Source organism: Panulirus ornatus, chromosome 11 (genome assembly GCF_036320965.1).
Source record: "Panulirus ornatus isolate Po-2019 chromosome 11, ASM3632096v1, whole genome shotgun sequence".
Lineage (NCBI taxonomy): Eukaryota > Metazoa > Arthropoda > Malacostraca > Decapoda > Palinuridae > Panulirus > Panulirus ornatus.
Window position 1 is genome coordinate 59,828,817 of NC_092234.1, and position 12,793 is coordinate 59,841,609.

General features: G+C 47.1%; 1 long non-coding RNA gene across 1 annotated transcript in view; it reads left to right on the top strand.

The window, feature by feature from the left end:
- Nucleotides 1-1,307: 1,307 nt before the first annotated feature.
- The window catches only part of LOC139751118 (uncharacterized), a 69,272-nt gene continuing 57,786 nt past the window's right edge, over nt 1,308-12,793 (top strand). Inside the window, exon 1 of the long non-coding RNA XR_011713287.1 lies at nt 1,308-1,490. This is a non-coding gene — a long non-coding RNA (uncharacterized lncRNA). The remainder of the gene's footprint in view (nt 1,491-12,793) is intronic.

Below are 12,793 nucleotides of genomic sequence, written 5' to 3' on the forward strand. Positions count from 1 at the left end.
CATGTCTGAATCTTCGCTAAGGCTCCATGAGGAGGGAGAGGCTGCCAAAAAGACAAATCCAGATACAGATATCTAAATATTCATCGATTTCCCAATGATGGTTAATTTACATGATATAACAGAGGTGTCCGACCAAAATCAAGCATATTCATACAGTGTAATGCATATTTAGCCAAGCCATTCTGTTGTTTAGACAGTGGACATTTCCAGTGAATAATTTTCAGTTTACAGTATTCACTCCAAATTGAATTTTCAAATGATGCATTTTCGAAGGATTGGCCATGTCCTGCCGTTTTCTGTTCATGAATTTGTTTGATTATATACGGAATGGAGAGAATGAGTGAGGAAAGATTGACCAAGAGAATATATGTGTCGGAGGTGGAGGGAACGAGGAGAAGAGGGAGACCAAATTGGAGGTGGAAAGATGGAGTGAAAAAGATTTTGTGTGATCGGGGCCTGAGCATGCAGGAGGGTGAAAGGAGGGCAAGGAATAGAGTGAATTAGAGCGATGTGGTATACCGGGGTTGACGTGCTGTCAGTGGATTGAATCAAGGCATGTGAAGCGTCTGGGGTAAACCATGGAAAGCTGTGTAGGTATGTATATTTGCGTGTGTGGACGTATGTATATACATGTGTATGGGGGTGGGTTGGGCCATTTCTTTCGTCTGTTTCCTTGCGGAAATAATTATGTAGCTGTAGAGCCAGTAATTACCAGGACCCAAAGTCAATGACTGCTAAAACAAATGAATTTTCAACTCGTAATCAAGATGTATATAGGTGCTGTTTGTGTATACAGCACAACGCTGCTTGTAAAGTTTTACAAGTGTCAAGTGAAAGTTTTTAATGTCGTCTATTAAATATTAGGAGAAAATAGCTAAAGCCATCTTTGGCAACAGAGAAAGTAATAAGATTTATCCCACTTTCATTCCTGTCTATCTCTCTATATAAAAAGACCTCTTCGTATGAGGTACACAGGTGATGAAAATTCTAACCGCGGTGAGATGGTCGAGTGAGGAAGATGAAATATATGCGTATGATGTTTTTAATTTATAATTCAAATTAGATAAAGCACCTATCTATCTTCTTTACGACAGATTTACAGTTGATTTAGTCTACGTTAACTACATATATTCTACATATGATCATGAGCAAGTTTGCTCAAGTGGAGCTCACAAAACAGTATAGTTAACCCTCTAACAATCTTTACGTTTTCTTTGAAAAGTTTTATACTCTGCTAAAAGGTGGGGCGACGGTCGAACTGTAACACCTCTTTCAAAATAATGGTTGTGAAAGAGAGTAACACTTCCTTGTTAGTTATTCCATGCAATGGAGTGAGGCACATCAGGACGTGCGGGTGGGCAGACACCTCCCCATCTCACCACTTGACGGGTAACAGCCTAAGTCTGGAATCTGAGCCGAGTTTTACCTTTATTTGTGAATTATGCTTCTGCCAGGAGCGTCCCGCCTCACTTCTCACTGTCTGCGGCCAGGTATGTACCTGTGATGGTTGTAAAATATTGCATTGTATTGGTATAACATTACTTAGTTTATGTTTCCCTTCACTTGAGGACATGAAGTAACCATTGATATTTGTACTCATGATAACTGGACAATTTTCTGCAGTTCGTTACGTTATCCTTCTTTTGTCGTGTTAATGATGCTTTTTGTGTAGAGGTTAGTGATTCCTGTAATTTAAAGATGATAGCAAGTGACCATGTGCAACAGTTATTATCAAGACTTTGTGAAACAACGTTTACACTTCACTCTCAGGCCAACAGATTTTGCTTCACAAGTTTTCCCTTTTCAGTCTTTTAGTATTCGGGAAATATTCACCTCAACCAAAACTTTATCTTCATATTTTTGTGTGGTGTCTGTAAATGTTTATTTGGTAGTTATATATCCTTTTGATTACTCTTAAAAAATGTGGCAAATATCATCGTTAGAATCATCATAAAAACACTAATCCTCTATTTCGAAGAGAAATTCATAAATTTATGGTAATTGATATCAGTGGATCATTGATATGGTCCCAGTGGGTCATTAATATGATGCCAGTGGGTCAGGTATGATCCGGTGAGTGTTGACAGAGTAGGTGTTGATAATGTCAGCAGTGGATGAAGTATTGTTAAAGACGGAGGAGGACTCAGTGAGGAGGCGGCCCGAGCCTAGCACGGGTGCTGGTGTTTACGTTGATATTTATGGTTCCTGGATGTTTAGAGTTGACAGAAAATAGGGTGATAACATCTTTATTGCTAAGTAATGGCAGAATGAAAAACAATAAAGAACGGTTTATTGAATTCAGTCAGCTGTTCAACTGAAAGAGTACTGTTGGGAAATTACAGATCTGGGGGGTGGGGGGGGTATTATAGTAACTAGCTTTTAATCACTAAAGTGTTCGAGATGAAAGGGGGGGGGGGTGTTATAATAGTAACTAGCTTTTAATCACTAAAGTGTTCAAGATCAAGGTGGGGCTGGCTATTTTACCGCTGTGGAGAAACACGCGAGTGAGGTATGTTTACATAGTTCTCGAAGTTTTGCACAACAAATTCCACGGTTTATACATTATACATTTAGTGGTGATTTTTCGAACATTAAGTGATGTAAACCGTACACGATGATAGAACTGTAGTAATATTGTGTTGACGTACATGATTTAGTTAATGGTGACCATAAAATGATGAGTATTTTTGCGTTGGTTGCGTTACAGTAACTTAGTCGTTAACATACACATAACTGTGGGAAACTACGCATTTGCTTGCTTATCTGTGCCCTTGTTTCCTTGTTTATGAACTGTTTGTGACATTCACAACTGTAAGTATAGGACATGTCTTGCTTGTATCTCTGGGCGAGCACTCTTGGTATCTGGCGATTGTGGTGACGGATGTCGGTTAGTGGAGAAGGTTACAGCGGGAGGAGGCCTCGTTGACACGGTTGACATGGTTAGAACTTTGCTGGTGTTGCTGGCCTCTGTCAGTGTCATGTTGTTTATATTAGGTGATTCCTAGGAGTCGCTGGTTCACTACTTCACTGGTGGGAGAGTCGTAGCATATGTCAGCGTCATAGTGTTTAAACTAGGTGACAACAGCAAGTGTTCTCACATGACTGAGACAATTGTTGACTTGCATCTGGTTTAAGGGAGATGCCAGTTTTATACAAAATATTATACATTGAGATGGATCTATCTTCCTATCTAGAAAAATGTTTTTGTCATTTTATATACTCATAGAACTTTATGGGCACTTCTAGGTAGAAGTTTCTTCTTGCGAGCTCACTGCTTGATACCGGAGGTGTGAAAAATGAAAAACTATATATTTTTGGAAGAGAATCTCATGTGTACAGTAGATTATAGTAATGACTCCTATGATAAGGGAAATATGGCCTTATTGTCCTTACCCTAAGGTTCTTATGTCCATCTTCCACCAAAGGTGAGCCACTGTACAGTAAAATCAACACAAAACGTTATGGTAAAGATCCCTGGTCGCTACCAATATCGGTAAGGATTATCATGAACCACACACACACACACACACACACACACACACACACACTTGAAGAAAAAGGGAAGAAAATGTAAATGAGACATAGTAAAGGAGGAATGTATATGTTGAATGTAAATGATACAATTTTTGTTTGGAAATACAGCTATATAGGTATATAGGACTTAAGGGTATCGTTGAATCAAATGTTATATAAGTTATATGTAAGACTAAAGAATTCTGGTAAGATTTATTAATCTTTTATTGCGGAACTCGTTTTTATTTCGTTATCAGTTTGTCTTCCAACAATAACTTACATATAATAGGTTATTGTGTCCAAGATTTTACTTATAACTGAAGAAAGATTGGCTGGGCCATAACTTCAAGAATATTTCTAATTTTTTGTTGTGACCTGGTGGTGTTACATATGCCATCGTCCAATCTTTATCACTTTTTCTGCTTTTGTAGCGGTTTGCTGAATATTGTAGTGATCAGATGTTTGTTGACTTGTAATGCTTTAAGACAAGTCACCAGGACTTAACTTATTCAGTTCTGATTTCCAAAACATCTGTTCACATCACTGATGTCAATACCACGTTAGTAATGTTTGGTTAGGTACTAATATCATGTGTCCGAGGCATCTGTCCTCAGGAGAGTGTCTGTAGCGGAGCGAGGTCAGGAGATGAGCAGTTGTTGTCCGCCACACAACTTCTCTCGTAGAGAACTTGGGAAAGGTTGTGACTTGTCCATTTATTTTCCATGCCGGACCAAGTGAGCAACGGGATTCTGTTCTGTACATTAGTGCTTGCTGGAGGCATACAGTTCCCTACAGGAGTAAGCTTCCCCATGATGTAACTGCCATCTTAAGGCGCCTCTCGACTGTCTGATTCTCACAGATCCTTGAGGAAAGAACTTGTTATCGAGGACGAGTCACCTTACCCTTTGCGTCGTGTGTGTGTGTGTGTGTGTGTGTGTGAAGGGCTCAAAATTACTTGGTATGTGGAGGAAAGTTTGATGCAAGTACAGTTCAGTAGGGCCAACCATAGATTTTTTTTTTTAAGACAATACACAAACATCACGTAGTATTATTTATCAGCTGGATATGATCAATATGGAAAATAGCAGTAAATTCACTGCTTCAGCTGCTAAGATTTTATGCTCTCTTGGTATATATACCGTATATGTACTAGTATGTACCTCCGTAGCATAACGGCTAGCATTCCTGATCGTGACGCATTCACGGGCCGCCAAGGGTCGAGCGCATGAGTTCGAATCTTGGTTGCGACAGACGGTTCAAAGTCGACCCAGCTGTTCATCCACCTCAAGGGGTTGGACGATAAATTGAGGATCAGGATCGAAGCCGGGACCTCTGTGCAACAGGCGGGAGCGCTACCGCTAGGCGATCATAGCCTAGCGGTATCGTATGTGCTAGATCAGAGTCACGATGTAGTTCAATTACTTTCCTGTGAACGCCCTAGGGCCCCCAGACCTCGTGAACATAGACTGAAAAGTCACAGGACTTTTCGTGGAATTAATTCCTCAACAGAAAATTTGCTGTTGTACTTTTTCGGTGAGAGCATCACAGCCAGACTGAGCCAAGCCTCGTCCTGGTTGTGAGGCGGTAAAGTGTGCCACAGTCCTCTCTCTAAGTTGTATATGCCAGACTGAGGGTTAACGTGGAATGGACGAATGTTGTCATAACGATGTGTGTATGTGCACAGTGTTTAACGCTCCTCCCTGACACTGGGAAATGTGTTGCGAGAAGACTGTGACGTTTTTATTTGATTGTTTTCCTTAACCAAACTCTCAGACAAGATTTGACATTTCGATTTTGATTATGAATATCAGGATTTTACCGTGTTAGCGTTTTGAAATTCATTATTTAGACTTCTGAAAGTGATTTATATATAAACATTTTTACTATTTGGCTTTATTCATAAACCGAATTCCGCCGCTGACCTTTCCTGGTAACACGGCGTTTGTGTAAATAATCAAGAAGGTAACTGAGCTGGCCACATGTGGTCCAGGCCTGGTGGTGCTCGTGTAGATGTAACGTTTATTACCCCATCCATAACATTGCCACTCTTCAGTGTCTCACTACACATCGCTCCTCGTGTTAAAGACGACGTAAATCACAAAACTGACGGGGTGGGCCTCAGCGAATAGTTTTCCCTTTAACGCTGTGGCAACTCTAGCTTTTTTGCCCACCATTTGTGGTGGCCCGACTGTCTGTAGCCAGACCCACATGTGGCTCGTGACCAGACTACATCTGGTTTTTCCACAGCTCTCGCCAGGCTGTTGAAGGTATGATCACCTGTTGTATCGTCCATCAGAACCACAGATGAAGACTGTAAAGTGGGCCATAATAACACGTGTATCGTCATCAGTTGTAACAACCAGATACAACAAAACACTCGACTTAATCCTTGAATTGACTGTTAAGGTTCTCGTATAAATCACTGATTCTCTCTACGGCTTTATTAATTGAGAGACATGTTTACATAAGCAGTTATTAACACATAGTTCTTCATTTCTTCAGATTGTTCCCATCTGAAAATGCTTTCGGTAACAGTTATATTGTGAGCGATCATGTTACTTGCCTTTAATAATTCAGCGACTTCGTCCACAGGTAACTTGTCATTATATTCATCGTACCTCACATTATGGTTAGCCTCACAGTGTCTCCCAATACTCTACTCTCCGGCAACAGTTGCCTCTTGGATACAGATCAAACAGGAGGTCGAGGGTCGGCTCTGTCATGACGGGGAATGTGGTCAGCACAGGTGCCAGTTAAGTAGTTTCTTCACCCAGCATTACCTGGCCACACCTAACTGAAATGTTTCAACATTACACGACTCAAAATTTCGTTCCTTCACTTCTTTCGAACCCGCTCCATCTCTTCTCTCTCGTCACAACTACAGTTCCTATGTAAACTCAGATTTGAACAGGATTTCCATGAGGGGCAGATACAACCTAGTTAAGCTATGTAAAACCAAGTTTTCGATCCTTTGTCATCCTAAATCCTCCATAACTTTTCTCCATCTCCCCCGATGGCTTTATAACACCAGTCTCCACAGGAAAACATGTTTGATATCAACATAACATCTGCTCTACACTGGAAACCCCCATTATAAACAGGTCACTATGACTGCCTCTGATGAACTTGGAGCCCTGCTCAAATACTGAAAGCCCTTCTCTTCTGAACAGCTGCTTCGATTATACAAAGGACTGATCCGTCCTTGTTTGAAGTACTGCACTCAGATCTGGAAGCTTTACATATATTCTGCGAGTTGAGCCCAAAACTATCCAGCTTATTAAGTCTCCCTCTCTGGCCTCTATACGAGACCCACTTACCCCATGCTGCAATATTGTATTTCTTCCCCTCTTTTGTAGATATTACTACTGTGTCTGCGCCCGAGAGCTGACTTTTTTTTTATGTTGAAGGTTCCAGTCAGGGACAAAAGTCCACATCAACGTTGGGCCTTAAATGGAATATAGAGAGGATTATGAAAGGTGATGTATCTCAGTGGCTCTTGAACTGACCTTGGACTAAGAGTCGGTTACTTTTGAGAAGCCTGACTTAGGAATCTCTAGCAAAAGAAATTAGACTAGTAAGGTACAGGAAGATCTCCCTGATCCTAAGTTACCTGCAGTACTGGAAAGCGGCTTCAGTCCTCAGAATGAACTACTGCTGAACCGTGGAGGGAACTGTAGGCTTTGTGTGTCTGACTCTCGTGAGAAACTGGCTGAAGGACATCATACACTGACATAGATTTACCCACTGACGAAATCTCCTGGTCTAGTAATTTAGATTCTTCCTGAGTTCCTTTGGGAGATGAGTGTAGGACCCAGGCAACTCAAAATACAGCCATTGTTTCACATGAGAACCAGAACAAGTCCTCACCCACTCTGTAACGTCTTGTTTGAAGAGCTGAACTACTGGCTTCACTTCAATGCTTTTCGAAAATTAATGTTTCCCAGGACAACGAGCGAGGGAGGAGACAGGACCGGACTTCTCCATTTCCTCTAGTGGAACAATTCCCTATTTCTCAGTAGAGTCCAGTGGTTATCCAGGTGACTGGCGAGCATTGCTGGATGTGCTGAAATCCCCTCTATCCCTTGGTCTGGGGTCCGAGTGAGGCCATATGGTTGGTCTGGGGTCCAAAGGTCTGCTACCTCCAGTTGTAAACCGAAGCCTGGTCTTTACGGAGTCTTTTGAGGTATATTTTTCCCAGAGTTAAACTTGTATCATTAATCCGGTCGCGTAACAGTTAAAAGTTTGGAAGGGATTCTTTGTATTCTCCTCGATAGTTACTGGTTGGAATGAAATTCGTCCACAAGGTCTAGAAACCTTAAGTTTCGCTATGGTTCGGGCGAGTACGTTCTTCAAGTTGACTATGAACAGTAGAGACTAATGTAAGATCCGGCGGCCCAACCAAACGTAAGATACATGAGACATGTGGGGTCGAACAACAGTTTATCCGATGCTTTGACCCAAGTTGTGAGCCAGGTGGAGAGCACAGCCACCTGCAGTTAAGGTAGACTATTGCCATCACGTGGCTCCTGCCTCAAACAGATGGGACGGAGGACCAGCTGGTGATGGATGGGGTGGATCAGGGACGGAGGACCAGCTGGTGATGGGTGGGGTGGATCAGTGTTTACCTCCCTTGTTCATGTTGTTGTGGAGATTGTCTTGGTGGGATTTCACCTGAGGGAACCCGCCAGGGGAACAGGGAGCCGCAGGGCCCACGTAAACCCTGCTGTGCCCAGCGTCAGGACTCTACTGGTGTAAGTTGAGCGTTCAGAAAGATAACCCAGGAGGGCCCTTGCTTTGGCTGGCTCCCACCATTACAGACACCAGGACGGGTAAGGGAAGCAGAGGAACTCTCCAGCAGGATATCCAGGTCCAGCAGGAGCTTAAAATTTCTGACCTGCAAGGTCTGGAGACCGTCCTTACGACCTTCATGCCCCTGTTCTGACCTGCAAGGTCTGGAGACCGTCCTTACGACCTTCATGCCCCTGTTCTGACCTGCAAGGTCTGGAGACCGTCCTTACGACCTTCATGCCCCTGTTCTGACCTGCAAGGTCTGGAGACCGTCCTTACGACCTTCATGCCCCTGTTCTGACCTGCAAGGTCTGGAGACCGTCCTTACGACCTTCATGCCCCTGTTCTGACCTGCAAGGTCTGGAGACCGTCCTTACGACCTTCATGCCCCTGTTCTGACCTGCAAGGTCTGGAGACCGTCCTTACGACCTTCATGCCCCTGTTCTGACCTGCAAGGTCTGGAGACCGTCCTTACGACCTTCATGCCCCTGTTCTGACCTGCAAGGTCTGGAGACCGTCCTTACGACCTTCATGCCCCTGTTCTGACCTGCAAGGTCTGGAGACCGTCCTTACGACCTTCATGCCCCTGTTCTGACCTGCAAGGTCTGGAGACCGTCCTTACGACCTTCATGCCCCTGTTCTGACCTGCAAGGTCTGGAGACCGTCCTTACGACCTTCATGCCCCTGTTCTGACCTGCAAGGTCTGGAGACCGTCCTTACGACCTTCATGCCCCTGTTCTGACCTGCAAGGTCTGGAGACCGTCCTTACGACCTTCATGCCCCTGTTCTGACCTGCAAGGTCTGGAGACCGTCCTTACGACCTTCATGCCCCTGTTCTGACCTGCAAGGTCTGGAGACCGTCCTTACGACCTTCATGCCCCTGTTCTGACCTGCAAGGTCTGGAGACCGTCCTTACGACCTTCATGCCCCTGTTCTGACCTGCAAGGTCTGGAGACCGTCCTTACGACCTTCATGCCCCTGTTCTGACCTGCAAGGTCTGGAGACCGTCCTTACGACCTTCATGCCCCTGTTCTGACCTGCAAGGTCTGGAGACCGTCCTTACGACCTTCATGCCCCTGTTCTGACCTGCAAGGTCTGGAGACCGTCCTTACGACCTTCATGCCCCTGTTCTGACCTGCAAGGTCTGGAGACCGTCCTTACGACCTTCATGCCCCTGTTCTGACCTGCAAGGTCTGGAGACCGTCCTTACGACCTTCATGCCCCTGTTCTGACCTGCAAGGTCTGGAGACCGTCCTTACGACCTTCATGCCCCTGTTCTGACCTGCAAGGTCTGGAGACCGTCCTTACGACCTTCATGCCCCTGTTCTGACCTGCAAGGTCTGGAGACCGTCCTTACGACCTTCATGCCCCTGTTCTGACCTGCAAGGTCTGGAGACCGTCCTTACGACCTTCATGCCCCTGTTCTGACCTGCAAGGTCTGGAGACCGTCCTTACGACCTTCATGCCCCTGTTCTGACCTGCAAGGTCTGGAGACCGTCCTTACGACCTTCATGCCCCTGTTCTGACCTGCAAGGTCTGGAGACCGTCCTTACGACCTTCATGCCCCTGTTCTGACCTGCAAGGTCTGGAGACCGTCCTTACGACCTTCATGCCCCTGTTCTGACCTGCAAGGTCTGGAGACCGTCCTTACGACCTTCATGCCCCTGTTCTGACCTGCAAGGTCTGGAGACCGTCCTTACGACCTTCATGCCCCTGTTCTGACCTGCAAGGTCTGGAGACCGTCCTTACGACCTTCATGCCCCTGTTCTGACCTGCAAGGTCTGGAGACCGTCCTTACGACCTTCATGCCCCTGTTCTGACCTGCAAGGTCTGGAGACCGTCCTTACGACCTTCATGCCCCTGTTCTGACCTGCAAGGTCTGGAGACCGTCCTTACGACCTTCATGCCCCTGTTCTGACCTGCAAGGTCTGGAGACCGTCCTTACGACCTTCATGCCCCTGTTCTGACCTGCAAGGTCTGGAGACCGTCCTTACGACCTTCATGCCCCTGTTCTGACCTGCAAGGTCTGGAGACCGTCCTTACGACCTTCATGCCCCTGTTCTGACCTGCAAGGTCTGGAGACCGTCCTTACGACCTTCATGCCCCTGTTCTGACCTGCAAGGTCTGGAGACCGTCCTTACGACCTTCATGCCCCTGTTCTGACCTGCAAGGTCTGGAGACCGTCCTTACGACCTTCATGCCCCTGTTCTGACCTGCAAGGTCTGGAGACCGTCCTTACGACCTTCATGCCCCTGTTCTGACCTGCAAGGTCTGGAGACCGTCCTTACGACCTTCATGCCCCTGTTCTGACCTGCAAGGTCTGGAGACCGTCCTTACGACCTTCATGCCCCTGTTCTGACCTGCAAGGTCTGGAGACCGTCCTTACGACCTTCATGCCCCTGTTCTGACCTGCAAGGTCTGGAGACCGTCCTTACGACCTTCATGCCCCTGTTCTGACCTGCAAGGTCTGGAGACCGTCCTTACGACCTTCATGCCCCTGTTCTGACCTGCAAGGTCTGGAGACCGTCCTTACGACCTTCATGCCCCTGTTCTGACCTGCAAGGTCTGGAGACCGTCCTTACGACCTTCATGCCCCTGTTCTGACCTGCAAGGTCTGGAGACCGTCCTTACGACCTTCATGCCCCTGTTCTGACCTGCAAGGTCTGGAGACCGTCCTTACGACCTTCATGCCCCTGTTCTGACCTGCAAGGTCTGGAGACCGTCCTTACGACCTTCATGCCCCTGTTCTGACCTGCAAGGTCTGGAGACCGTCCTTACGACCTTCATGCCCCTGTTCTGACCTGCAAGGTCTGGAGACCGTCCTTGATGTTTCTTTTGATTGTCCTTTGCCCCATAAGGTCTGGAGACCGTCCTTACGACCTTCATGCCCCTGTTCTGACCTGCAAGGTCTGGAGACCGTCCTTACGACCTTCATGCCCCTGTTCTGACCTGCAAGGTCTGGAGACCGTCCTTACGACCTTCATGCCCCTGTTCTGACCTGCAAGGTCTGGAGACCGTCCTTACGACCTTCATGCCCCTGTTCTGACCTGCAAGGTCTGGAGACCGTCCTTACGACCTTCATGCCCCTGTTCTGACCTGCAAGGTCTGGAGACCGTCCTTACGACCTTCATGCCCCTGTTCTGACCTGCAAGGTCTGGAGACCGTCCTTACGACCTTCATGCCCCTGTTCTGACCTGCAAGGTCTGGAGACCGTCCTTACGACCTTCATGCCCCTGTTCTGACCTGCAAGGTCTGGAGACCGTCCTTACGACCTTCATGCCCCTGTTCTGACCTGCAAGGTCTGGAGACCGTCCTTACGACCTTCATGCCCCTGTTCTGACCTGCAAGGTCTGGAGACCGTCCTTACGACCTTCATGCCCCTGTTCTGACCTGCAAGGTCTGGAGACCGTCCTTACGACCTTCATGCCCCTGTTCTGACCTGCAAGGTCTGGAGACCGTCCTTACGACCTTCATGCCCCTGTTCTGACCTGCAAGGTCTGGAGACCGTCCTTGATGTTTCTTTTGATTGTCCTTTGCCCCATAAGGTCTGGAGACCGTCCTTACGACCTTCATGCCCCTGTTCTGACCTGCAAGGTCTGGAGACCGTCCTTACGACCTTCATGCCCCTGTTCTGACCTGCAAGGTCTGGAGACCGTCCTTACGACCTTCATGCCCCTGTTCTGACCTGCAAGGTCTGGAGACCGTCCTTACGACCTTCATGCCCCTGTTCTGACCTGCAAGGTCTGGAGACCGTCCTTACGACCTTCATGCCCCTGTTCTGACCTGCAAGGTCTGGAGACCGTCCTTACGACCTTCATGCCCCTGTTCTGACCTGCAAGGTCTGGAGACCGTCCTTACGACCTTCATGCCCCTGTTCTGACCTGCAAGGTCTGGAGACCGTCCTTACGACCTTCATGCCCCTGTTCTGACCTGCAAGGTCTGGAGACCGTCCTTACGACCTTCATGCCCCTGTTCTGACCTGCAAGGTCTGGAGACCGTCCTTACGACCTTCATGCCCCTGTTCTGACCTGCAAGGTCTGGAGACCGTCCTTACGACCTTCATGCCCCTGTTCTGACCTGCAAGGTCTGGAGACCGTCCTTACGACCTTCATGCCCCTGTTCTGACCTGCAAGGTCTGGAGACCGTCCTTGATGTTTCTTTTGATTGTCCTTTGCCCCATAAGGTCTGGAGACCGTCCTTACGACCTTCATGCCCCTGTTCTGACCTGCAAGGTCTGGAGACCGTCCTTACGACCTTCATGCCCCTGTTCTGACCTGCAAGGTCTGGAGACCGTCCTTACGACCTTCATGCCCCTGTTCTGACCTGCAAGGTCTGGAGACCGTCCTTACGACCTTCATGCCCCTGTTCTGACCTGCAAGGTCTGGAGACCGTCCTTACGACCTTCATGCCCCTGTTCTGACCTGCAAGGTCTGGAGACCGTCCTTACGACCTTCATGCCCCTGTTCTGACCTGCAAGGTCTGGAGACCGTCC